Source organism: Cottoperca gobio, chromosome 9, assembly GCF_900634415.1.
Source record: "Cottoperca gobio chromosome 9, fCotGob3.1, whole genome shotgun sequence".
NCBI lineage: Eukaryota > Metazoa > Chordata > Actinopteri > Perciformes > Bovichtidae > Cottoperca > Cottoperca gobio.
Window position 1 is genome coordinate 23,760,985 of NC_041363.1, and position 24,948 is coordinate 23,785,932.

Here is a 24,948-nt window from a genome sequence, read left to right on the forward strand (position 1 = left end):
ACACTGCAGGAGCAACACATTTCACAGAGCATAATTAACACACATGTGCATATTAAAGCACATCTCATGTATATACACCCTGAAAAATACAGTCTGGCATTAAAGTGACTGCTTGTAATTATAGTATCTCATCGTTTGCGTTAAAAGACCAAATCTGATTCTATAGCCTGGTTATTTCCCTCTCAGGAGTGTAAACAAAGCTAGATTAAAATCCATGTTTTATCTCATTGCAGTTAAACAATATAAGTCTAAATCAATGCTAGTCCTCCTGTGACCAAAATCAATTAATTGCAATGGAATCACTGCAACCAGTGGATTCGCTTGCAGAGGCAAAATAAATTAGTATGAAACTTAAAGCTCAACTTTGTACTCTGTGTTGCACCATCACATTTTATATAACCTTGCTCTGCCAGAATATTAACAGCATAGTTTATAGTCAGTTGTGAGACAGGAGTGGATGGTACAAATGCACAAAAGTAGTCATTAAGATTTCACAAGAATGCAGATATGATTTTATGCTCTCACATTATGCACAAAGATACACTCTGTCAACAGGATGTTTGGTACCATTAGCTGAATTTATGCTCAATTCTGCTTTGATAGTAGCTGAACGCTTAAATAAGCACGCTAACATGTTCAGAGAATGCTATTATAGGAACACCTAGTATGCAACACTAAGCATGTTAGCTAATGCACCTTTAATTCTTTACATCATTTAAAATAAATGATGTGTTTTACATATCAACACAGTATTTTTCCTCCTACAAAATTACGTATTTTCTCACGGATTACAGTCACAGTTTTAAACACGGTATACTTAGTCAAAAGGAAGATCACTGGAGAAGTTCAAAGATACAAGTGGAGTTTATTACACACGTAAGTACATAACAAACTTACCCAGCCAGCTGCGCACTGACCCTGGACTGCTCTGGCTCCCCTCTTTATACCTTTTACACCTATAAGTTCACATTCTATTCCGAAGACGAGGCTAAAAGGTTGCTCTTTTCTCTGTGTCCAGTCCTCATACTAGTAAATCAACCTGTCGTTTTCTCCCCTTCGTCCTCTGAATTAGCACCTGGAGTTTGCCTGACAGTCTTTTTAGAGGGTGTTTCTGGGTCTTCAGCATGCTTTAGGTCAGTCCTGTCCCTTTTCACAGGCGCCTGTCCCTCCTTATCTCATCCTCGATATGCTAAGGGTCTCATAAACCTGTTTACTGTATGGGTTTGAATTGGGAGACTTCCTCTTCAGTCTCACCAGTCCAGTGTTGGTATTCAGGCCTTCCCCCAGCTGTGTCTACATATGCTGTGTTTTCATACCCATGTTGATTATATTGAACATTACATATTTCTAATACATATATATATATATATATATTAGATACACAACATACACTAGTAAAACCTGCTAAAACAAAAACATGTACTCATAAAAACCTACTAAAAAGACATACTTAATAAAAACCTGCTACAACATAGTTACGGACGGAAATTAAAAAAAGTCAATGTTGACTTTTGGTCTCACGAAAACGAATGAAACACGAACACCAATCTCCTGGGTGAAAGAGCTGTTTGTTTGCCCCACCCATCCCCCTGACCTCCTTTGTAAGCGGACTTTCGCGGACTATGCTTAGAAACGTATTTGTGATACGACAAAAACAAAATACGTTCCCATTAAAACTTAATTGAAAATTGAGTTTGGTTGTATTAGAACGTCATTTTTAGGAGACCAGGCTGAACTTTCATGGTTGGCCAATGAACAAAGAAGTTATCAAACCATCCTTTTGAATATTTGCATGCTTTTTTAGTTTGTGCTTTTTACCTTACTAAATGGTCAAATTAACATTGGCTCCGTTAAGGGGCGAGGGGCGGGGCACAACTCTCGGAAGTCATTTAAAAACCAAAGGCTCTTGCAAAATTCATCCTGAAAATATAGGTCCGGTGAGTGCTCTGACATATGAGCACAAATAACTTTTGCTGCCTTATCACTGGAGAGACAGTCTTTAACAAGCCGACACGCCCCCTTACTGGTTATCAGTTACTGATTGGACGCTGCAGCTGGTCGGACCGATCTCTTACATTTCAACATCACTGGAGTTTAATGTGATGTCAAATACATTCAGAGAGAGTAGAAGAGTTTGTCTGTCAGCAAGAAACACTTTTTACATTTACATTTATCATCATTTCCATCCAGTCACATGTGTGGCTTATTATTCCTGAGCGTTGAGAATTTCCAGTATTGAAAAGACACCACAATCATATTTTGGGTTATTAAATAATGAATTCACAATGAGAATATCAATAAATGCAGAAACAATGAATAAATCATATAAACACCTTCTGTCAGTAGAAGTGGTTTATGATCCTTTAAGCAGAACAAAGTAAAAATACAAATGCAGGTTGTTATTTGTGTGCAGGTGTTTGTTAAACAGGTGACAGGCTGCTGCCGCCACTGCTGCTGCTTCTCTGGCGGTGATAACTGTGTGCCTTTATTAGTATTAGCACACACACACACACACACACGCACGCACGCACACACACACACGCACGCACGCACGCACGCACACACACACACGCACACGCACACGCACACGCACACACACACACACACACATGTAAATCCCTCTACCCTAGCAGGGAGCCTTGCTCTGAAGCTAGATCATGTAGATTCCCTGCTCCCCACAGCTGTAACAACATATGGAGCTGCGTTTGCCAGCCAACATGGAGCATGTCATTAAACAGCATTATTAAAATCTCGTACAACAGCGGGGTGTCAATGAGAGGCTTGGCTGGCATATGATGATTGCTTCATTAATTATGTTTTTTTTGTTAACAGTTTCATGGGAAGTGTATCGTGTCAGTTTGGCTTTTTTGTGTCCGGGGTTAGATGATAAATATGTTTTCTTCATCTCAAAATTGACTAATTAGGTTTGGGGTGTGGAAGGTTTGTATCTGTTTGTGTAATGTGGTAAAATCAGGGCAGCACGTGGAACAGCAGGTTGTCACATCAAAGTAATTTGAGACACTATATCAAACATGACAAACCTTTGTGGTGCTCTAACGATTTAAGTGACCAATACTGAAGTGAAAAGTTACAGGTTTGATCCCCAAAAATATCTAAATTGCCCATCCCTGCTGATTTGTTAGCATGTGGCAAACAGCTCTGCCTACCCTATTAGCGAGAGCTACCTATTAAACCGCTAAATCCTTAGTCAGATGAAAGCCGATGGGTCCCCAGATTGCGTTTCGGGCAATACGTTCGGCCTCTTTTGGGGACTGTTTATCTGCATAAAACCACAGCCCGCTCCAACATGATTGTACTCGAACTACAAATGGAAACCAGAATGCTTCCAATACATACTTCTCTGTTGCACAATTCAATTAGGATAGAGTAAACCTGCATCCCTGATGTGTACAGTATGTATGTGTTGAGTGTGTAGTTGTCTATGTTGGAGTGATTTGGCTCAGTGTCCGCGGTCCTTTAATGGGTAGAAGAGATTCCCTCTAGATAAAAGTGATAGATGGAGGCCATTACAGGTCCACCAATTACTGCAGGGTTATGGAGACGGAAACGCTAACACAATGCAGAGTGACAAAAATCTTAATCAATGGAGAAAAAACATAGTTGCACTGATTGTGATGCAATTTGTCTTGGTGACACTGGTGCAGGAATGTTTTGACAAGTAAGACACTGACAGATGTGGTACAAGGAGAGCAGGACCTCATTACAACTGGAAATGGTCATTACAGGAAATACAATTGGGCAACAAGCATTGTGTATCATTCTCGTTCTCTGCAGCTGTGTGCACTGAAGAAAGGTTTTACGGCAAGTGTGGTTTTAGACCAGTTGTACATAAAGGAGTTCTAGTATATGATGTCTTTAGGATAATAGCAGTTCAGAACATTCAAATGTGAATTTAAGAAAGTCAGATCTTTACAGATAAAGCTGTTTGTTTCTTTTATTAGCAGGAACTCAGGATTACCTGATTCCTACACAGACTCTAAAGCACACTAGTACCGCAAAGATAAAATCTCTTTTTAAACAGCAGCCGACACAACACATTGCTTTTAAAAGAAACTGTTTCTGCATATAAGTATCTGCTTCTGTCACATTTTTCTAAAAATATAACTATAAACCGTATATGTGGTGACATCACACCATCTTCTCCTCATTATATAATTGAAAATGTGTTTGAAACGGTGTCAATCATCCTATTAGCATTAAAAGAATGTCCTCCTGGAGTTTGCATGAAGTTTAGGCTGTTACATATTGTAGCTTATATTTTGTGTGGAATTTTGTGTGGGATGTGTACACTGTGAAGTGATAAAAAAAATAAAGAATGAATGAAAAATACATTTCCTTGACAGGAACTTACTGTTGATGTCTAGTATGACATGTCAGAAACAACACCATCTACAGTCTACACATCTGCAGTTGTTTTTATTTGTTTTGTTTAGATGCCTGAAATAAGATCTGTGGTTGACACAAGCTTAAGAGATTTGAACGTTCTAATGCCTAAATTAGACTAAACATCATCACGCCGAACACGAGTCCACCTTTAGCTTAGTGACGGTGACGTGAAGTTATGTGACCGTGGTTTGTTTATAACCTATAAGCTAGCTAACTAACTATAAGTTATATAACTATAAGTTAGCTTTTTACTTCGGGTGATTGCATTTACACTTCTACACAACATCATAAAAGTAGTGTTCATGTGTGAAGATTATCTTGCGGAACAAAACCTGCAAGTATAATAAACATTTGTTTGCCAAAGAGTTTATTTTCTGAAATAATCCAAAATCAAATGGAAAAATCTCATTGGCTCTTTGTCGATTGGACCCATTCAATGCGTTCAAAAACACGTCAGCCCTGCAGAAGTTAATTTGTATATTTGCTACGGCATTATATTTTTGGTATTGTCACATAATGGTATCCTCATAACACAATGTACATGGTGATCATTTCACATAAATAACACCTTGTTAAAACTCACTATACACAAACATCTTTGAATGCAATCGGCCTTGCTTTCTCTCCCTCACACTTCCCCTCTCCAGACTTCATGATCCCTCTCCCACCTCCTCTATCCCTGTCAAAACCGTTACATTCCCTGTCCTTTGTGGCACAAAAAAGAGAAGACAGGTCCAGCGATTTATTCACTTACATCTATTCAGTTATACAACATCATGCAGCCTGACCTTTGACCTCGCTCACTCTGACAGGGAACATGTATGATCCCACGTCGCAGAGGAGACAAGCTGAAAATCCTTGACAGATATGAGAGAGAGGGGGGGGGGGGGTATGGAGGGAGTGAAGGAAAGATGTTTGACAGAATAAGAGCATACCTGGGGAGCATGAGCAGCTTATGAACAGACGCCTGCTGCATTTCAGAGTAGTGCTACTCCAAGAAAGAGCAGGAGTAAATTGCCAAAGTTTGTGGAGATTTGAAAATAAGATGTACGTATATATTCATTCCCAAAAGGTTTGAGTTTAAATGACTAAACCCTGGGTGACCTTTGCACTGTGATGTAACACTGTATTCCAATTAACAGTCCTGTTACAGATACTATCTAAATGAGTTCAACCTGAAAAGTGTTTCCAATTCTTTTGCTCCTTAATAAGGTGGATGGAATGAATACAACAAGGAAGATGTTGTTGTGGGTGAAGATCCCTGCTTTAACTGAACTGCTTGCTGTTCTCTCTACTCTTGCATTCCTGTCAATCTCAAGTGTAAACAGTGAAATAACAGAAAAATGGCAAGACGTATAATAAAACGAAAATAAAATCTTGAACTTGAGAAAAAAATTAATCTATATTTGTTTGGTGCTACTATATAAAAAACACTTTAGGTGCAAATAATCAACATAAAAAGGCCAAAGATATTATCGGAGCATTGGTGCTCTTCTTCAGACAGCGAGAAAGAGCAATGAGCATACCAAGCTGTCAGCAATGCTTTTTGTTGCAGATTCCAGTCTTGTTCAATATACTGTACAGTAATGTACAGTACACACATATATTTTCCACCTAAATGTTGCTTTTATTCCCAAAAATCTTCCAAATGGTTTTAGGCATTGATCCACAGAATTACAAAATTGAATAAAGTTCAAACCACTTTTACTGAAAAGTTACCATCTTATCTGCCTGCGTCACGTTAAATGCTCTCTGTTGGTCATTCAATCTGCTGCTTGTCATTTGATCTGAACATTTTAATTTTACGACTTCCCGCATTGTTTACAACCTCTTCCCGAATGCCTAAATTGGAAAATTAGTCAAATTTTCAACCAAATGATTTACAAGCTTTTAGATTAATTCTTGCAAGAATCAAAGCTGTTAGTATGCATGCCAATAAGGATGTTTTTGTGTTTCATAAACGCCATTCAAAATCATCTATCAGCCCCTTAGGCGTCCTGGGCGTAGGACAAAAACAAAAGCTGTGAATGAATCATGGGTTTTTGATGAATATTATGAAAACGAATATATTTTAACAATACGAGACAAACATATGCATCACTGTCTCGCATTATAATAGCCAATTTATGTAAAATAAGAATATTATAAAATGGAAAGAGAATATTAAAATCCCACCCTGTGCTCACAAAGATATCTCCTGATCTGGCTGTCTTGTCATGAATATTCAATACATACAGCTCAATCTAACCCCTGGTGACAGTTTAATGTGCTCATTTTGTGCATTTATAAGTGATAGATACAGTAGACAGATACACAGAGTACTTCATTAAATTAATCTCAATGGAAAATTGCCAAAAAGTGAGGATGTGATGTAATTTTAATATTGTCAAAGAAAATCAGTTGATAGATGAAAGACATAAAACACATTACATACACTTTATGTCCAAATATATGTAGACGGCCAGACAATGTGGACTCCGAACATTAAACACATGTCATTCAAAAATAACTGACACGGTTCAGGACAGGGGAGGACCCAAATGCAGGAAAACAGACGATGATAATAACCAAAAGTGAGCTTTAATAAAACAAAGCTGAAACAATAATACAAAGTAACAAAATAATAGTGAACACACAAACCAGGTGGACACGGGGTAGACACGGGGTAGACACGGGGTAGACACGGGGTAGACACGGGGTAGACACGGGGTAGACACGGGGTAGACACGGGGTAGACACGGGGTAGACACGGGGTAGACACGGGGTAGACACGGGGTAGACACGGGGTAGACACCCGGCAGACAGATAACCAACACACAACATGAACAACGATCCGACAAGGCACACTGGGGCAGATAGGGATATATACACAGACACCAGACGAGGGAACAGGACACAGGGGGAGAAAGACAAAGACACAAGGCTAGGGTAAATAGACACAGGAGGAACACATTACCAATCAGGAAAGTAGGGAAAACACACAGACAGGAAGTACAACTAGACATGACACAAGGGGGAGTGAACATTTCAAAATAAAACAGGAAATTAAAGTGCAACCAGACTGTGACAATAACAGGCATTAATATGCTACTATAAAGGCTCAGTCACTCCAGCATTTAAACAGTGAAGTGTAAAGGTAAGATATAAGGTAAGATATTTGATGTGGGACATCTGTGCAAATATTTCATGTCAAGTTCTACTTTGGTGAATTTTGGTCTACTGTATTACTTTGCATTATTTTTTGTAGGTAAAGCTACGAACAGTGTACGAGAACAGCCTGCCTGAAGCAATCCACTTCTGCAAATGCTTCACTGGAACTAGCACATGCACTTGAACTTGTCACTTTAAAGGTCATGAGCCATATGGTTTCACCATTCATTGTATTGTAATTGTGTGTTGTTATAGGCACTCCTTGTTGTGCGTTCTATGTGATTATATGTTTTGAGCACACCAAACAAATTCCAAATCATGATGTCAGGACAGCAGATAGTCTTCACACCAGACTGAAAACTCATCTGTTTCGACTGCACCTCGGCGAATGAAACCCCCCCCCCCCCAAATAAACAGTTCTTTGTATGTTGCACTTACATTGGTTTGGCTTATTTGTAGCTAATTGTTAAATTTGTATTCTATGGTTTCTGTATGTTGCACTTTTGTTTGGCTTATTTTAAGCTATTGTTCTGCACTTAAAGCATTTCACCTATTTGAAGCTAATGTACCTGCAACATTCTTGCTGTTTGGAGTTGTATCCTCATGATTGTTTGTACTTTTTGTAAGTCGCTTTGGACAAAAGTGTCAGCTAAATGAACTGTAATGTAACTGATATGGAAATAAATAAATCTTCAATCCTCAAAAAGCCAGGAAATAAAATTCAGGTAGTGAAATATGCAAATATATTGGGTCAATTTGAGGTCAGACTTTAAGATATTGAGTCTAAAAATAATAATAAAAGCACATTCAATTGGAAGTTAAATCAATGCAAAGTCATTCCAGGTGCAGGTTTACCTCTCACGCCATCTCTGAATTGGGGGGAACCCCGTCGATGAAACCACCTGACAACACGTTGGACCGCCCACTCCCCCTCCGCCCGGCCCCACCTGCATGTGCCCACACCGCTGCTGATCACCGACACGCGCTGGAATATCACGCGACAGCCACAGGCTTTAAAGCTCCACATCCACAGTTGGCCGATATATTGCACCTCTCGTTCGGCGACATCTCTCTGCTTTCTCTCCGTGGGTTTGTTCGGGCAGTTGGAGTCAGAATAAAAGGAAGGGATGCGCGCAGGGTCCTTGAACGTCACAAATAAGTTCACGAGGCTGACAGAACGAGGATTCTCCTGTTGATTCAGCTCACCCCGCACCTTTCAGGGATATTTCAGGAGCACACCTCTCACCTCTATATGGCAAAGTTCCTTGCTGAATTACTGGGATGCACACTTCCAGACAAGGGCACTCCACCTTTGTTCGAGGTAAGGATGCTTTAAAATGCACTTACTACACCCTCCAACTGCATGGATTTATGAAATCAAATCTAATGTTTTTATTCATGGATAAAGGCTGCCTGTTCACTCCATGAATTCTCTATGGCAACAGGAGGCTGCGGCTTTGTTCATCAACATGATTGACAGTTGCTATGCTGTAAAGCACTTCATTAACAGTGATCCCGCGGGTTCAGGTTTTAAAGCTGCTCCAGTGCTCCCTGCACACTCATAGTTACATACGGTGACAAGATGTTGATCCAGGGTACAGGCTGCGGATTTATGCGCATTATTCCCATCTTTACGCGTAGGGAAAATCACTGTAAAATTCCTAACAAATATCTATAATGGGTTATCTTAGTCTCTCATTATCAGTTTATAAAAACCTTGTCTTACTTTGTGGTGTTTTTTATATCTGATATCAAGTCCCTTTGATGTTATCATAGCGGAATTTCTCTGATATTTGCAGTGTATCCTGCAAAAACATATTTCAGCGTGATTGTATGTATCGTGAAAACTGCTCTTATTTGGGTCAGTGTGCCATACACACTGTGGTACACGCATGCACGCACACACAGACACACCACACACACACACAGACACACACACACACACACACACACACACACACACACACACACACACACACACACACACACACACACACACACACACTTTGAACCTGCTCAGTGTCTGTGCCTGAGGACTGTTCACATATTTTCAGCTCTACATGGATTGATGGATAAATCTGCTGTGAAGTAAAGATTGTAGTAGAACTTCCTTGTGACTGCTGTTGTGTCATATGATTATACACTGAACCAGTGCTGGCGGGCTAGTTACTCACAGTAATACATCAGAGAAATTACGGAAAATGAGTTGATGATCTTTTTGATAGTAGTTATTATTGCATTCATTATTCATGTTAATATATCAATTATTTGTTGTCACACCCGTGTTGCAATATTTAGTTTTGTGATACTGTATTGATTCTCAAAAACACATAATAGATGTTTGATTAATGATTTACATGCAAAGATGGCTGGCAGACAGTGGCTCGTCTTGTGTTTTGTTGTTATATGTTATAGGGCTGTGATGAACACACATTCAGATCTCACTGTTCTGCATAACAAAGTAAACTTTACTCATTGTATGCATACAGTGGTGTGTTCTTTATATTACGAGAGTTCATCTAAAATTAGATTTGAAAGAAAATCACAATATATATCACCTCGCTAACAGTGTATATAGAATCGTAACCTCTGTGTCATGATACATATAATATCTCCAGATTCTTGCCAATACACAGCCCTAACAAACAAATGCATTCACCTACTGTTTACCCCCTACACTGCTTTGAATGGTGATGTGTTCACTTACTGATGCACATACTGAAGAACTTGTCAGTGACTACGAACCTTTGAAGTGAACGAAGTGATTTGTGATTTCCACCCATCTTTAACCTATTATCATGAAACGTGATGCCTTTGCTGAAGGTTTTGAGATTATAAATCAGATAGTTGAGACTTTCTGATGCTCAGAATTGTGATTATTGTCCCAGATTTTTCTCTGTTCTCTGTGTTTTTTTATTGTGTATTACTGGAGAGTTGGATAGATGCAGTTGAAGGAAGTTTCTTGGTCTTATCTATCTAAAGGCCCTGTCACACATATCCGTATGGCGGAAATGAATGGCAGCGTATACGAAATATATACGACAATACGCTGGTGTACGTCGATATAAATTAAGGGTAAGTTGTGATCGTTTGAAGGACGCAGACGTTACGCCTCTCACGCCAGACATACAGCCCTCTCACACAGTTCCGTATGACAGAAACATGCCGGCATATATGAAAAGTAGCTCAAAATGTGTCAGAGTCCAAATACGTCCAACTCTTCCACAGCGGTGTTGTAGCTGACGCATACATAACGAATACATAACACATTATTATACATATGTCAAACATTGATAGCGTATCACTTACTTATACAAAACGTATCAGAGCGTCTGGCCAACGGAGCTGGAAAAGTGCCATTTGGTTCACGTCATGCTGATGCTGGAGAACGGCTAGAATGTACTCTTGTCGCAGCCTCTCAGCATCCTCCATGCTCTCTGATGCTGGTTGATGTATTCATCAAGACGTGCTGTGAAGAGGATGAACAGGGACCCTATATACTATATTCAAACCCCAATAAGCTCCCAAAACTGTACTGTAGAAACACATTTAATAAGTTACTCCTCCGTCAGGCATAATGTTAACATAGGGTAGGAATAGATTATCCACTCGTTATTAATAAGTTGGCTGTAGGGTTCATCGTCAGCCGACGTAAACGTAACGTACCTCTAACGTAGTCACGTACGTATTCACGTATGTCTAACGTAACGTAACTTATGCATTCGTTGGGTATTCGTCTGATACATTTTGTATTAGTAAGTGATACTCTATCAATAGGTTAGACATGCGTATCTGTATACGTTCACTTTTCTGATCCGATGAAAAGTTGGACGTATTTGGACTCTGACAAATTGTGAGCTATTTTTCGTATACGTTTCTGCCATACAGATATGTGTGACAAGGCCTTAAGATATGTAACATTTGTTATTATTGTAAAGGTAGTTTTGGTTTGCAGTTTGGGTAAACCTGAGGCCTTCAGCTGCACTCACACTACAGGGAAATGGAGGGAGTGGAAGAAAGGAATCAGGAGTCTGAGGAAAGAGGAAAGAAACCCAAATGAATGGGGATGATGGGACACTGGAAATAAACAATTAGGTGTGTTGAACGAAGTTGGGTGATAATGTGACCTTTACGGTATGATGCAAATATTCCAAAAATGAAAATACAATTCACCTTTGTATATGTGATTTAGTCATGTTTAAAATGGGACCTGACAGGCATTGCATAACACCAGCTCTAAATGAAAAACGGTTTTAGATTTATTCTCATCACATACACACACACACACAGACAGACACACAGACAGACACACACACACACACACACACACACACACACACACCAGCCGTAATCCACAATCACTACCGGATTGTTAATCCGTGAAGCATCATCTCAATCTGTCCCACACACACTGTGTGTGTGAGTCACGTATTAAAATCATCTCAGAAATGTGTCAGAGAGGATCATCACAGTAACTTCTGTGAAAATGAAATGATGACCTGCTCTGTTCCGCTTTACAGTGGACAAAGATTAGATTCGCAGGACTGTTATATAAAGCCTTATTTCCAATTCCACCTTAAACCCTGAATATATTGACTCGATGCACTGCTGACATTTGTTTGAGACAAAGCAAAACAGAAATCCACAAACATTTCTGTTTATGATCATAGCAGTTATGATCATTTTAATGTGGATAAAGTCATTTTTTCTGATTAGTAACAAGGCCGTACTTCATAATATTTGCTTCTAAATGTCCCAGACATTTACTCCTTTCTGGCTGTTTTCAGTTCCTACCATGGTAACTTTGGTTGGTAAAGTCATATAGCTGCGTGTAACCACCACAGAAGGCTCAAGTCGTCCGATTGGATAATGGGGAAAACTGCCAAAGACTTCAGCCATTTTTCCACGTAACAAAATTGACACAAATCTTCTCAACGCAAAACCTCCGAGCAAAACGCATCTCTCTCAACAAAACAATTACTTCAAGCCGCTTTATGCTGCTAAAATAATAGCGCTCTGTCTGATTGGGCCCTTAGAAGTTCTTTGACTTTATCATAGCAGCTCAATGTGATATAAATGTGAACTACTCAGTCTGTGAAAACAGTTGTAAAATGTCTCTGGAGGAGTTTTGTTTAAGTAACGGTGTCATCAGGATTATCTCGGATTGGATTTAATACTTCAAATGTTTTTAGAGATAGTCGTGCCAAACTGGGGACGTGGAGATTTAAAGACGTGGTGTAAATAGAGTCTATGTCTATATCTTTTCCATCTCTACCATCCATCCCATATGATTGAGACTATTGCGTTGCATGATGGGAAATGTAGGCTCGAACATTTTGAGATTGACTCACACTAGCAACTAAAAGTCAGGATATCCCGGCCTCTGCTGCTTTAGTTTTCACTGAGTCCCCATAATATGGAATAATATGCAATACTAAATCACGAGGCAACCCATTTAAATTCATAGTTATGAAGATTATTTTCTTAATGGTTTCTGTTGATCAAATTTAATATCTGCCTAAATGGTGATTACTTTTCTATTCTTACTTCTGAATCATCAACATTAGAGGTAGACTAACCACAGTTTGAGGGTCTAAGCTGCATAATTCTGAGAGCTGATGTCACAAATAATGCTGATATTTTCAAAATAAGGGTCATATAAACATGGGACAAGGCAGAGGGCAGTTGTGAGGATGTGATGTTCTTCTTTTCAGTATTTCAGATTTGTTATCAAATCTACAAAATAGTATCATACTGTGTTTTATGTAACATCTCCTCTCCTTAGCTTAAAGGAAATACAATACAACACATTAGCATGTATGATATTGAATCCTTGTGGCATGATGTTTGTTTATTCACAACTTATGGTTGGCTTCTGTTTTTGCTGGAATGCAGCAGCAAACGTGTCCCCTGGGAAGAACTTTGTTTTAAGTTTCTCTTTGTTAGTTTTAAGGTAAAGAAAACCCTTCAGTAACAAAGCACCTGAGTCAATACATTTCTGTTCTCATGACAAAACTCACGTGCATCTCGACTCCTCTGCATTTCTTTGTCTTGTGCTTACGTTGCACTTTGCCCCATTTCTTCTTTCAGGTTCTTTCTCTACATTCACTCACTTACTGTCTGTTACTTCTGCCAGGCCTCCTCTCTCCTCCTCTCTTTATTCTCTGCAGCCTTTAAGTGAGGCTTCATTCATCGCAGGGAGCTTGTTTTTCAAGTGGTGTGCGGTGTTCAAAGGGCATAGAAAAAGATTAACATCACTGTACTCCCAAAGCCTGTCTGCACGTTTGAAAAGATGTGTGCTCAAATTCAAAGAAGTCCAAAGTTTGTTTTTTTTGTGAAGGAAAGTTTGAGAAAAATACTGGGACATCAGAGAATAAGTTACACTGTATATGATGCAAATGATGTATTATATGCTCAGTGTGTTGCCTTGGCACTTTAGTTCTTTGTGTTTATACATTCAGTAGAAACTACAAAAAGTAACTTGTGCTTTTGTACTCCTTTCATCTATCACAACTAAGATGTTACAAAAAACTCTCTCTAGAATCTTCACCTTTTTTGAGGTGATGCAACTTGTTTGCCTGTTGAGCCCCGTAAATCATCACGAGTGACGAGTGAATTCTAAATCCTTCGATATGAACCAGTTCGGCGTCTTTCTCTACGGATCTGACAGCCCGCATCTCAGACCTCCATATGCCTGCTCACCAAAAGTTAGCTCTGCGCTCCATGAGAGTAATAATAGTTATGATTTAGACGGTGATATTAAAGATAAGATAATAATGTTAAATGGAGTGATAAAAATAATAACAATTATGTTTTAAATGATATCTCCACACTCTTTTATAAACGTTTATTCACATAACTGTATCTGTATTGCTTGCAGAAAGCTTTAAGATTTTGATTATTCCATTTAAAAAAAAAATATATATTATTCAAAAACGTCTTTCCCACAGCAGTCAGAGCATTTAACTCCCCTCGCTAACCTCCCTTACAACAAGTCTCTATATACTGACCCATATTGCTCTGCAGGCACTGAACTGAACTCATGATCTGTACATATTTTCACATTCATGCGTTTCCTTTTTGTGTGCATTTGTAATGGTTATGGTGTAGATTTGTTCTTACCCTCAACAAAGTATCTATCTCGATCTCCACCTCTACCTCTCAAAGCTCCGTCAGACCCTGGGCCGATCTCGATGAGTAACTACGATTGGACGATATAAAAATAGACCCATCCTCCAAACCTATTACACACTTACTCATACCCAAGCATATACGCACAATCACAGACACAAACAAACGCATTACGGAGAAAACACTTTCGTTATCCGACATCACTAAACAAGTATAATCATATGGGGGATGAAGTGTTGTGTGTGTGTGTGTGTGTGTGTGTGTGTGTGTGTGTGTGTGTGTGTGTGTGTGTGTGTGTGTGTGTGTGTGTGTGTGTGTGTGTGTGTGTGTGTGTGTGTGTGTGTGTGTGTGTGTGTGTTCAGTGCATCTACAACAGGGCATCATGTTCCCTGTAATTAAATTGTAATGCTTCATTTGTTGGTGTGGATTTGTTTACGATGTTTATGCCAACAGAAATGTTTCTAATTATTTGCGACAAATCAAGGCTGCAAAAGCATGTTGTTGAATGTGAAGTGGTTTTGGGTGGAAAATAGGGGACAGTTGCTACAATATCAATTAGACTTGAGAGAAATAAGTCTTGTTTTCTGCTCCTCCTATCTCATTGCCCTAGAGATGTAAATGTATGGATTACTTCAAATATTCGGAACTGACATCGCTACAAAGGACCTTGTTTACTGTGATCTGCAATGAACACAAAGTTCAATTAATCTGGAACAAAAACAAAGAGGCCTGATACACACAATCATAGACGGAGAAAAGGAGGAAAACTGCAGCTTTACTAGATAATAGAGTTTGTTGCTGGTTGAGAGCCAACAGAAATATCTCACTGCGGCAAAAGTTCGTATTTCAAGGTTATCTATGACACACTGAGTGAAATCAGTTCTGCTGCTACTGCAGGTTGTTTTCTCTGGCTGCTTGTAATGTTGGTAATCTGGTGTTTTAAACTTGCATTTTGGAATTGAGAAATAGCTGTAGAAGAAACCAAAAATGGTTTGTGGAGCACGGTTTTGAAGCCTCGAGTTTGGGATTTTGGCTGTTGCCATCTTGTTTTTTGGCCTCTTTTTTTGCAAACAGTGGAGTCTTCCCCTCCTGGCTGTCGGAGAGATGCAGGTTTAAGGCACTTCCACATTAGCTTCACTTTTCAGACCAACATTGTACATGTAGTAGCACAGCTAATCAGCGACATGTTACAACTTGCAAGACGGGACACTAATGTTACATTACAGTAACAGAACAACTACTGTGCAGTATATTCTGTGCAGCACGTCTTCATACCGAAGTGTGTGTGTGTGTGTGTGTGTGTGTGCGTGTGCGTGTGTGTGTCCGTTGCTTAGAGCCAGCATTCTGATGAGTGTCAACTGACATTTTTATGTCAAGTGTTTATGAGACAAAAGAAGACAAAACGCTCTGTGATGTGGGAATGTTTGCACATTCTAGTTGTCACTGCAAGTGTCTCTCTCACACACACAGTGCGTCTGTGTGTGAGGAGGAGGAAAGATGGAGAGAGAGAGAGGGAAAGTATTTGGCATGCAGAAATGAAAGCTAAAGAATAAAGAGAGCAATCTTAAAAATACAATTTTTAAAAGCTACCATCACTATGACAACCATTGAAAGCTCTGAATGAAGCAAAGACGCAGCGCTGGATTACAGTAGACGACGTTGAGTTGATGTTTTGAATTCAAACTTTTCACTTTAAACCATTCAGCTTGAGCAAATTCCCACCAGATTCAGGAGATTCTAGCACCCAACTTTACTGAAACGCATGCGTTGGCTTCAGTAACCTGTTAATGTGACAAACATGTAGACATTATTCATAGTGTGATCATTTCCTGATGCAGAAATATTCTTTTGACACACACCATGCTTTTCATTTTTGCTAAACTCCTGCTCAGACCACTCTGGCTTTTGAAGCAAACTTTAGTAGAGCACATTTATAAGGTTAATGCTAATTGAGCTGCATGAGATGACAGCTGCCAAGAGAGGGAGAGAGTAAATGTAATCTCCAACAACAAGGCGAGTGATCCAGTCAGAGAATTTTAATTTGCCTGAAAGTTGCAGAAGCTAAATATCTCGCTGACATCAGCTCAGAACATTTTTCCAATTGTGTTTTTATTTGAATCCTTTTACTGTGTCATATCACATTTGTGGAAATGTCACGCTTATTTGGGTTCAGTTTGAACTTTTACTTTTCCCAGCATCTGCATTTCATATACGGAGAAATTCAGGAAGCTAAACCTGTGACTACCTGTCAGGTTTTATAGTTGGGATCGGATCATCTTACATCAGGTGTTTTTTGGTCTAATAAAGATCCCTCAATATTCTCCCTGTAAATGTCTTCTCACAGACATATGGCGTGTTTCCACTGCATGGTACGGCTCTACTTGACTCTCCTCGGGATATTACCTGGTACCTTGTTTTTTTTTTTATTACCACCTCAACCGAGATTCCAAGTGAGCTGAGCCGAAACTAAAAGCTGACGTTGAAACACTGCAGATCACTGATTGGTCAGAGAGAATGTTTTTAAATAGCAAACTACCGTCAATTTCTATTATCCACTCAACCTAGATTTAAAACAAATGCCAGCCGGCAATACAGCCGTACAGCACGCCTTACAATTGACGAAGTGCAGACGTTCCTCTGTTTAGTTGCCTATAAAAGGATCCAGTGAGTTTCCCATTTACACGCAAGTTTCAAGCGACGTACTAACAGCTGATCACCCTCCGACACTGAGTCGGTATAATCTGCACATTCATGACCATTATTGTAAATATATCAGAAAAAGCTATTTTGACTATTCTTAGCACTCTGATAGCATGTAAGAATAAAATAGCTATTTAATGTGAGCGTGCAGAGCAATGTTGACGAAAACATTACATAGTAAACAGGATAACATTGTGCCACAGTACAGGCCTGCAGATACAACTGAGTACGTATTTAAAATGGATTTGAAGTCAAATTTAAGGCTTTCACGAGGACATCCACATGTTCTGTTCAACAGCTGCCGTTGCTATGGACGTGCCATGCCGCGTGCGGCCGGGAGTGACTAGCTAACAGTTAGTTTATTCGGTGGGACCACCGCAGTCTTTAACTGAGCTCACTAACGTTGGCTAAATTAGTTAGCAGCGATAACTTAGCTGATGTTGTTGCTGACATGACCAAGTTACGCTAACTTAAGCACCTGAAAACTGCACAGGTTCTTCCCAAAATCCTAGACAAAGATGTCAAAAGTAATGTTAAATAGAAATTAAAGGTAAAAGTAGAAAATTGTACACTTCTTAGGATGACAACAATTTGACAATTTTGTCAACCTTGGGTGAGAAAGAGGAGGTGAGCTTTTTATGCCTCTGTGCCGAAATTATGTTTTCGGGTTGTCAGTCAGGACGTACGTCCATCTGTCTGTCCCATTATTGTGAACGCGATATCTGAGGAACATCTGGAGGAATTTCTTCTACAATAATTTTGAGAATTAACTGATTTGATTTTGGGGGTCAAAGGTCACTGTGACCTCAAGTCGGCCCCTTTTTGTGTGAACGTGATGTCTCAGAAACGCCTTGAGGGAATTTCTTCTAATTTGACACAAACGTCCTCATGGACTCAAGGACGAAGTGATTAGAATTTAGTGGTCAAAGATCAAGGTCACTGTGAACTCATAAAACATGTTTTTGAACTCAAGAATTCACACACTTGTGATAAAATTATTAAGTGATGACATTCAAATCAAATCAAATCAAATGTATGTATATAGCCCAATATCACAAATTCCACATTTGTCTCAGTGGGCTTTACAGACTGTACAGCATACAACACCCTCTGTCCTTAGACCAGGGGTGTCAAACTCATTTTAGTTCAGGGGCCACATAGCACAATTTGATCTCAAGTGGGCCGGACCAGTAAAATCAGAGCATAATAACCTATAAATAACGACAACTTCAAATTCCCCCCTTCGTTTTAGTGTAAGAAAGTACATTCTGAAAATGTTCACATTTAATGAACTATCTTTTTTTACAAAACATTATGAACGACCTGAAAGTACTTAAGAAAAATAGTTGCATTTTCAACAATATTATGCCTCAGTTCATCATTCACACATGTGCATTACAACTTACAGATCACAGTGTATCTACAAAGGCACAACACACAGGTATCTGGAACAGTACTTTACTTGGATCAAAAACAACTAATCTTTACACTTTGCAAAGTCATCCCGCGGGCCAGATTAGACCCTCTGGTGGGCCGCATGTTTGACACCCCTGCCTTAGACCCTCACACCACACAAGGAAAAACTTCCTAAAAAGAAACCCCACAATTAAAGGGGACTCACAACTGAGGAGGGATTCCTCTCCCAGGACGGACAGACGTGCAATAGATGTCGTGTACAGGATAAACAACATAGTACAAATACAACATCCATTTGACAGAAATGATGTGACATTTTGGTCAGACATGGATTAAATTTAAATTTGACTTTTTGCATAAAACCGCAAAGCCATAATTCTAGTTTTACTTTTTTATGTTCGAAACTCACGTTAAACAAAATATTAATCATAGTAGAGTATTTTTTTTATCCTGTAAAATGTATCTGGAGGTGGATTTTACATTTCTTTAGCTCCAAATCACAAGTTTGTCTTCCAGGGCTTTAAAACGTGCACCACATATGATACTCTCTATCCATGGACCTGATCTGGAGAAAAGATAAAGAACTAAAAAGTTAAGAACAAACAAACAACAAAGACAAAAGATTCTTCCTGTAAAGTAAGTTTTCTACAGACTTTGGTGAAATGTTCTTTTGTTGCAGAGTAAAAAGAGTTCTCTGCTATAATCATCAACATAGACACAACACGCAGCATGAAGTGAGGCACGGATCATGTTTCACTGCAGTTCCTCCGTGTTACTGAGACGGAGATCTACCCGGGAAGTCCATCCATCACGCTGACAGCTCCTTATATATATGAAGTGGATGCTTTTTATGCATTGAGCATATGGGGATGAAGAGGGTCAGACCAGTGTGTTGTTGTCAGTCTGTCGTGGTAGAAGACAACAAAGTAGAGATGACAACAAAGATGAGAATAGAGAAATAATAATAATAATAAAAAAAAAACTTTCGAAATTAGGTATGAGTAAAATGAGGTATCCAGAGTTTGTACCTAACCTGAAAAATAAAACAACTGTGAATTATTTTTAATTTAATTATACTGTAAAAATGTCCTTCCATGGCCCTCCAGGTCAGTTTCAGAGGAGAGATATTCAGCAGTAGGTCCCTTTTTAGAACGAAGTGTCAGTCAAACTAAACTGCTAATCAGGGAGGCTTTTTCCTTCCTGGCAGAGGAATGACTGTGTTGATGAAGACTGTTATCAGAGCCTCCTTTCCCTTCATGACAAACAGCTGTGCTTCCTCTACATGTGCCAAACACCAGAGCGACCAGCTTTCCCATTATCCACAGCCATTTGTGATCAAGTGTCAACCACCACAGCTGAAAGATGAAGCCCGTCCGGAAGTCCCTGAGGATGCAGTTTCACCAATCGCTGCTAGAAACCAGCGCCAAGAAAACTGTTCAGAAATCACTAAAACCCCAACTTTCCTAGAAGGTGTAAATCTTCTCCAAAAACCTTGGTCGAATGTCTAAAAACGACTAGACCTATGTTATAAATGGTATTGACTGGTGTACTTACATTATCCCAAACCTTACCAAAAATGTTCAGACTGTAATTTGAATCAAGGTAACGTTGGTAACATTGTCTGCCAGAAGCTATCATAAATGGACTTTTCCCCCAGTTTTAAGCCACATTTTTACAATACACTTGGTGGTTTTTAACTCTATATTTTAACTGGGTGAAGCACTTTAGTATCAGACTGGATTTAAAATGATCAGAAAAACAAACCAAGCAAACTTGGCCTTTTGCTAACCCCTTTGTCCTTATTTTTAACGTTAAACTGTTTTAATCATGGGGTCTGTTTGTTTTGGAGAGGAGGAGACCTCTTCAATATACTTCTGTCTGTATGTGTACATGATGATGAATGTACTGCACATTTGAGATCATTATGGTATGGAGGTTTCTGAGGCTTGTAGATAGTATGAATGAGCTAAAGCTACAGAAAAGGACTTTTCTCTGGATCCACTCCTCTCTACATAATTCTGTCGACACGTACTCTACTGTAACTGTCTTTGTCCATACATTTACCCTCTGATAGTTTAACCACAAGGGGGCGGTGTGCAACATATAACAAAGGGCAGCTCACCGGTTAACTGATGTTTGCAGGTGGTCTAGAGCAGCGGTCCCCAACCTTTTTAGCCCCACGGACTGGTTTCATGTAAGACAATATCTTCACAGACCGGCCTTCAAAGTGGGGGGGGGGGGGATAAATATGACAAAATAAAATGATATGACCGGCATAAAAAGAAATATAAAGTGTATAAAAAAACTCACCATTATGCTGAATTAGTGGGAGCCCTGAGCTTGTGTTTCTGCAACGAGCCGGTCCAATATAGGGGTATAAATTCTTCACCAATAGTAAAAGGTTTCTTCTCTTAGCGACACAGTTAGTCACTAAGTATGACGCTCTCAGTGCACTCGCATGTGTTGATGTGGTGTCCATCAGTAATTGTTTATGTCCTTCTTGTTCTTGTTTTTTTTTCTTTCAAAAAACTCCAAGGGCTTGTCTTTTAACGACGGGTGTCGGCGAAGCAGTTTTGAAGGCTTCGTTGCCTCATGTGCGAGCCTGTATATTATGCAGAGCTGTAGCGATAAACACGTATTTTAAGTAGGACTCCTGATATTGTCTTTTAAATGTCTCCTCATTGGGTCTTTTCCCTTTTCCAAAAAAGCTCTTTAAAGACGTTTGTTTTCCACTCATTGTTGCTTGTGGGCTTACTTTTTTAAGTAAAGTATCATGTGACAGACGAGCGTCTTGACATATGTCAAGAGACACAGACGCACAGACGGATGTATCCGGTGATTTTTCAAAAATAAAACCTCTTTCAAAATAAAATATTTTTGTATTCAATCTTTCTGTGCGGCCCGGTACCAAATGACCCACGGACCGGTGGTTGGGGACCACTGGTTGGGGACCACTGGTCTAGAGAGTGAGGCGGTGATGGACTGTGATTTCAGCACTGACTCAGAGGAAACATCACTACAGTAAACATTTGATCATTGCCATGCGTTATTATTGATCACATGACAGTTTACGATCAATTATGAATATCAGCGGTAGTAAAATCATGCAGCTATCAAACAAGATTGCGTACTGTAAGTGATTGAAGAACGACATAAAAGATATACTGTGTTTCAAAGGAGATGTTGTTCCCATGTTACTTTGGCTCAGGGCTGTTGCTTTCAATGAAAACCAATTCACATTCTAAACAAAAGAAAAACCCCTATTGCATCGCCGTCTCAAAACACATGCGCTAGATAATAAGTAAGATGCTGTCGAAAATGTAGTCCTTTGTCAGCTGGCCTTGCAGCACATGAACACAAACATTCCTTTTTGTTATATCAGTGTGAACATGACAGAGGAGCAGATAAGGAGAGTGGGGAAGGAAACTGGTGGTCCAATGGTTGGACGTGCCACACTGTATAACCGCCATGTCCCCCCTGTTTGATTCTGGCCGGGGACCATTGGAGAGCTGAGATTTGACACAATTCATTCAAGATACCTCACACACTTGCTCCAATCTTCTGCCAAACAAGAGCAATAATCAGACATTTTCAGGTAAATTAATATCTTTATTGGTAATATCACTGGTATGACACAATAGTATTTACATGTATACCCAGATCACAAACACTTGTGGCTGTTCTTAAAACACCTAACTACATGTCATGTAGGTTTCTCCTGGTGAGAAGTGCCACACAATACAGAAACGTATGTGTTTCAGTTTGTCCGCTTTGCTGCGAATAAACCGAAAAGATACCGGCCTTTTAGCATTATCAGCTGTAGCTGCCATGGCTACCAGAAAAGACAACACAAAGACCTGCACCGAAAACATCATCTGAATTCTGCAAAATACAGGACAAAATGTCACATAAAATCATAGATTACAATTATAAAAGTGCTGACTCCAACTCAAAGCTGTAGGTTTGCACACTCAATAAATCAATTTGACAGCAACTGTGAGATTGTTTCTCTCAGAAATGCTGGAGCTTTGTGCTTTGATGTTTTATAATCATTTCTATAGCTCAAATTTAAAAGAGAAAAGTAAAGTTGGTGGAATGAAGAAGCCAGACAAAGAAAGTGATATATGTATAATACTATGTAAAGATGTGGGGAACATATCTCCACATTGTTCGACAGTTACAATGTAAACATCAGGCGACTTGTTGGAGTGAGACAGATTTTCATTTTGGAGGAAACTCTGGGAGCATTATTTTCCAATACAGCATTCATTTTAACTCTGTGCAAATATGCTTTTGGCTGCTGTATGATTCCAGGAGACTCATTCACATGAATAGCAATGAGATATTCGGGATGCGCTCTGCATTCAGGAAGAGGATACCCCCTGCCATTCATATGCACACAACAGTGTCTCATACACGCAGGCTCACACAGTCATTGCTGATACAGCTGCTGCATACATACATTTTTGCATGCACACAATAACAGAGGGGGGTCCCTTGTCAATATGTGCATGTTAATAGCAGCTCGAGTCTCAGTGCAGACAATCACGATGTTTCCCCACAGGGAAGGTTGTGTACAGTGAGATTCAAGGCTGAGAGGAGTGTCTTGCAAAACGACATAAACTCGCATTTTCTTGTGACTCGCTCTGCAACCAGCTGTAACGGATCATAATTCATATCTGTGGATATGAAGGAGTTCAGACTAGGGATGTCACAATACCAACATTTTTGCAGTCGATACCAATTCCCCCGGACGTGACGATAGTGAGTTTATTGTGTCCCAAACATATCTTCCATCATCCCGGGACGGCGTTAGTCTCGAGCCTGGAGAGTCCTAACGGGCCTTACGGTACCTGCTGAACTGTAGAAAAATGAGTCCCGATTTGAGCTGCGATTATTTAGTCCCAGTACTCTAAGGTCGCGTTTAATGTTGAGATGAGCTGGTGGCGAAGCTGCTGTCCCTATTGTTCGTACTCTGTCCTCCCAAACTTACTTGACATACTCTGTATTAAGAAGTCCCTCTAGTCTTGTCCCAAACCATTCTTGTTGGAGATGTGTTACAGCAGTTTTTGCAGTGCACAGTGTGACCTCCTTCTGTATCAGTTCACACACACAACAACAATGGCTTTTATCCACTTTGTCTAATTCCATCATAAACCCATGTGACCAAACTGCATGAGCGCTGACGTGAATGCTGTTAGTCAACACTGTTAAAAGGTCACTGAGTTGACGCTGACCTGTGAGGACCGGTGTGACCCGGCTGACGCCTCATACCTCATTACTACCGGACGGATGATGCACTGAGGTGCCATGTGAGCTTTATCCTCACTCTCATACACATTAGTGCAGCTGACCTTCCACAGCGGGCGAGCACATTTCCTGATGAGTGTATGACCCACTGAACTGGTTCACCTGCAGGGGTGAGAGGGTTCAGCAGCGAGGGGTCGCCGCCCACTGGGACAAGTTAAGCAGATTAGATTGGTTGATTCAAGGATGAAGGACTTTCCTCTGCTGTGGGTTCACAGACAAACTGCTGAAGTGGATTAAATGTTTGTTTTTTGTTGGATGGAATCACTTAGAGAATATTATGTTACAGTATACAGTGTTTATACTTACACACAATTCTGATAATTTTCCAAAACATAATACGCATATTATGTGTATTACCATATATCTACTCTATAAGCCACTTGAGAAACCAAAATATACAAAGTGGAGAAATTGATCCTATTATACCTGTCAAACAAGGTTTAAGTTCAAGGTTTCATTTGTTAATGTGAAACATTATGGTTATTGCTTTCCATCCATTCTAATCACCCACTCTTCATTTCCAAACATAAGACCTAAATACCCACAAGACGAAATAGAATAATGTCCTGAACGCAGACAACACATTTAAAACAAAGCAAAACATTTGGGATGAACAATTGCATTTTTGCCGATATTTTTCAACTTATTTTGGCCGATTGCCGATACTGATATACGCACATATTTATTTTCACATAATTGCACAGAACAATCCAGTCACTGCTGTAGTGGAATTAGCATGTTATTATGGCCACTGTTATCGTGTTGGCCCACTGGAAGATGCACACATTCACTGGGAAGAATAATACTTAATAAATAAATAAATACTGCTTAGGC

General features: G+C 39.6%; 1 long non-coding RNA gene across 1 annotated transcript in view; it reads left to right on the forward strand.

The window, feature by feature from the left end:
• Window positions 1-8,659: 8,659 nt before the first annotated feature.
• LOC115013282 (uncharacterized) overlaps window positions 8,660-24,948 on the forward strand; it is a 30,535-nt gene continuing 14,246 nt past the window's right edge. The window contains exon 1 of the long non-coding RNA XR_003832785.1: window positions 8,660-8,878. This is a non-coding gene — a long non-coding RNA (uncharacterized LOC115013282). The remainder of the gene's footprint in view (window positions 8,879-24,948) is intronic.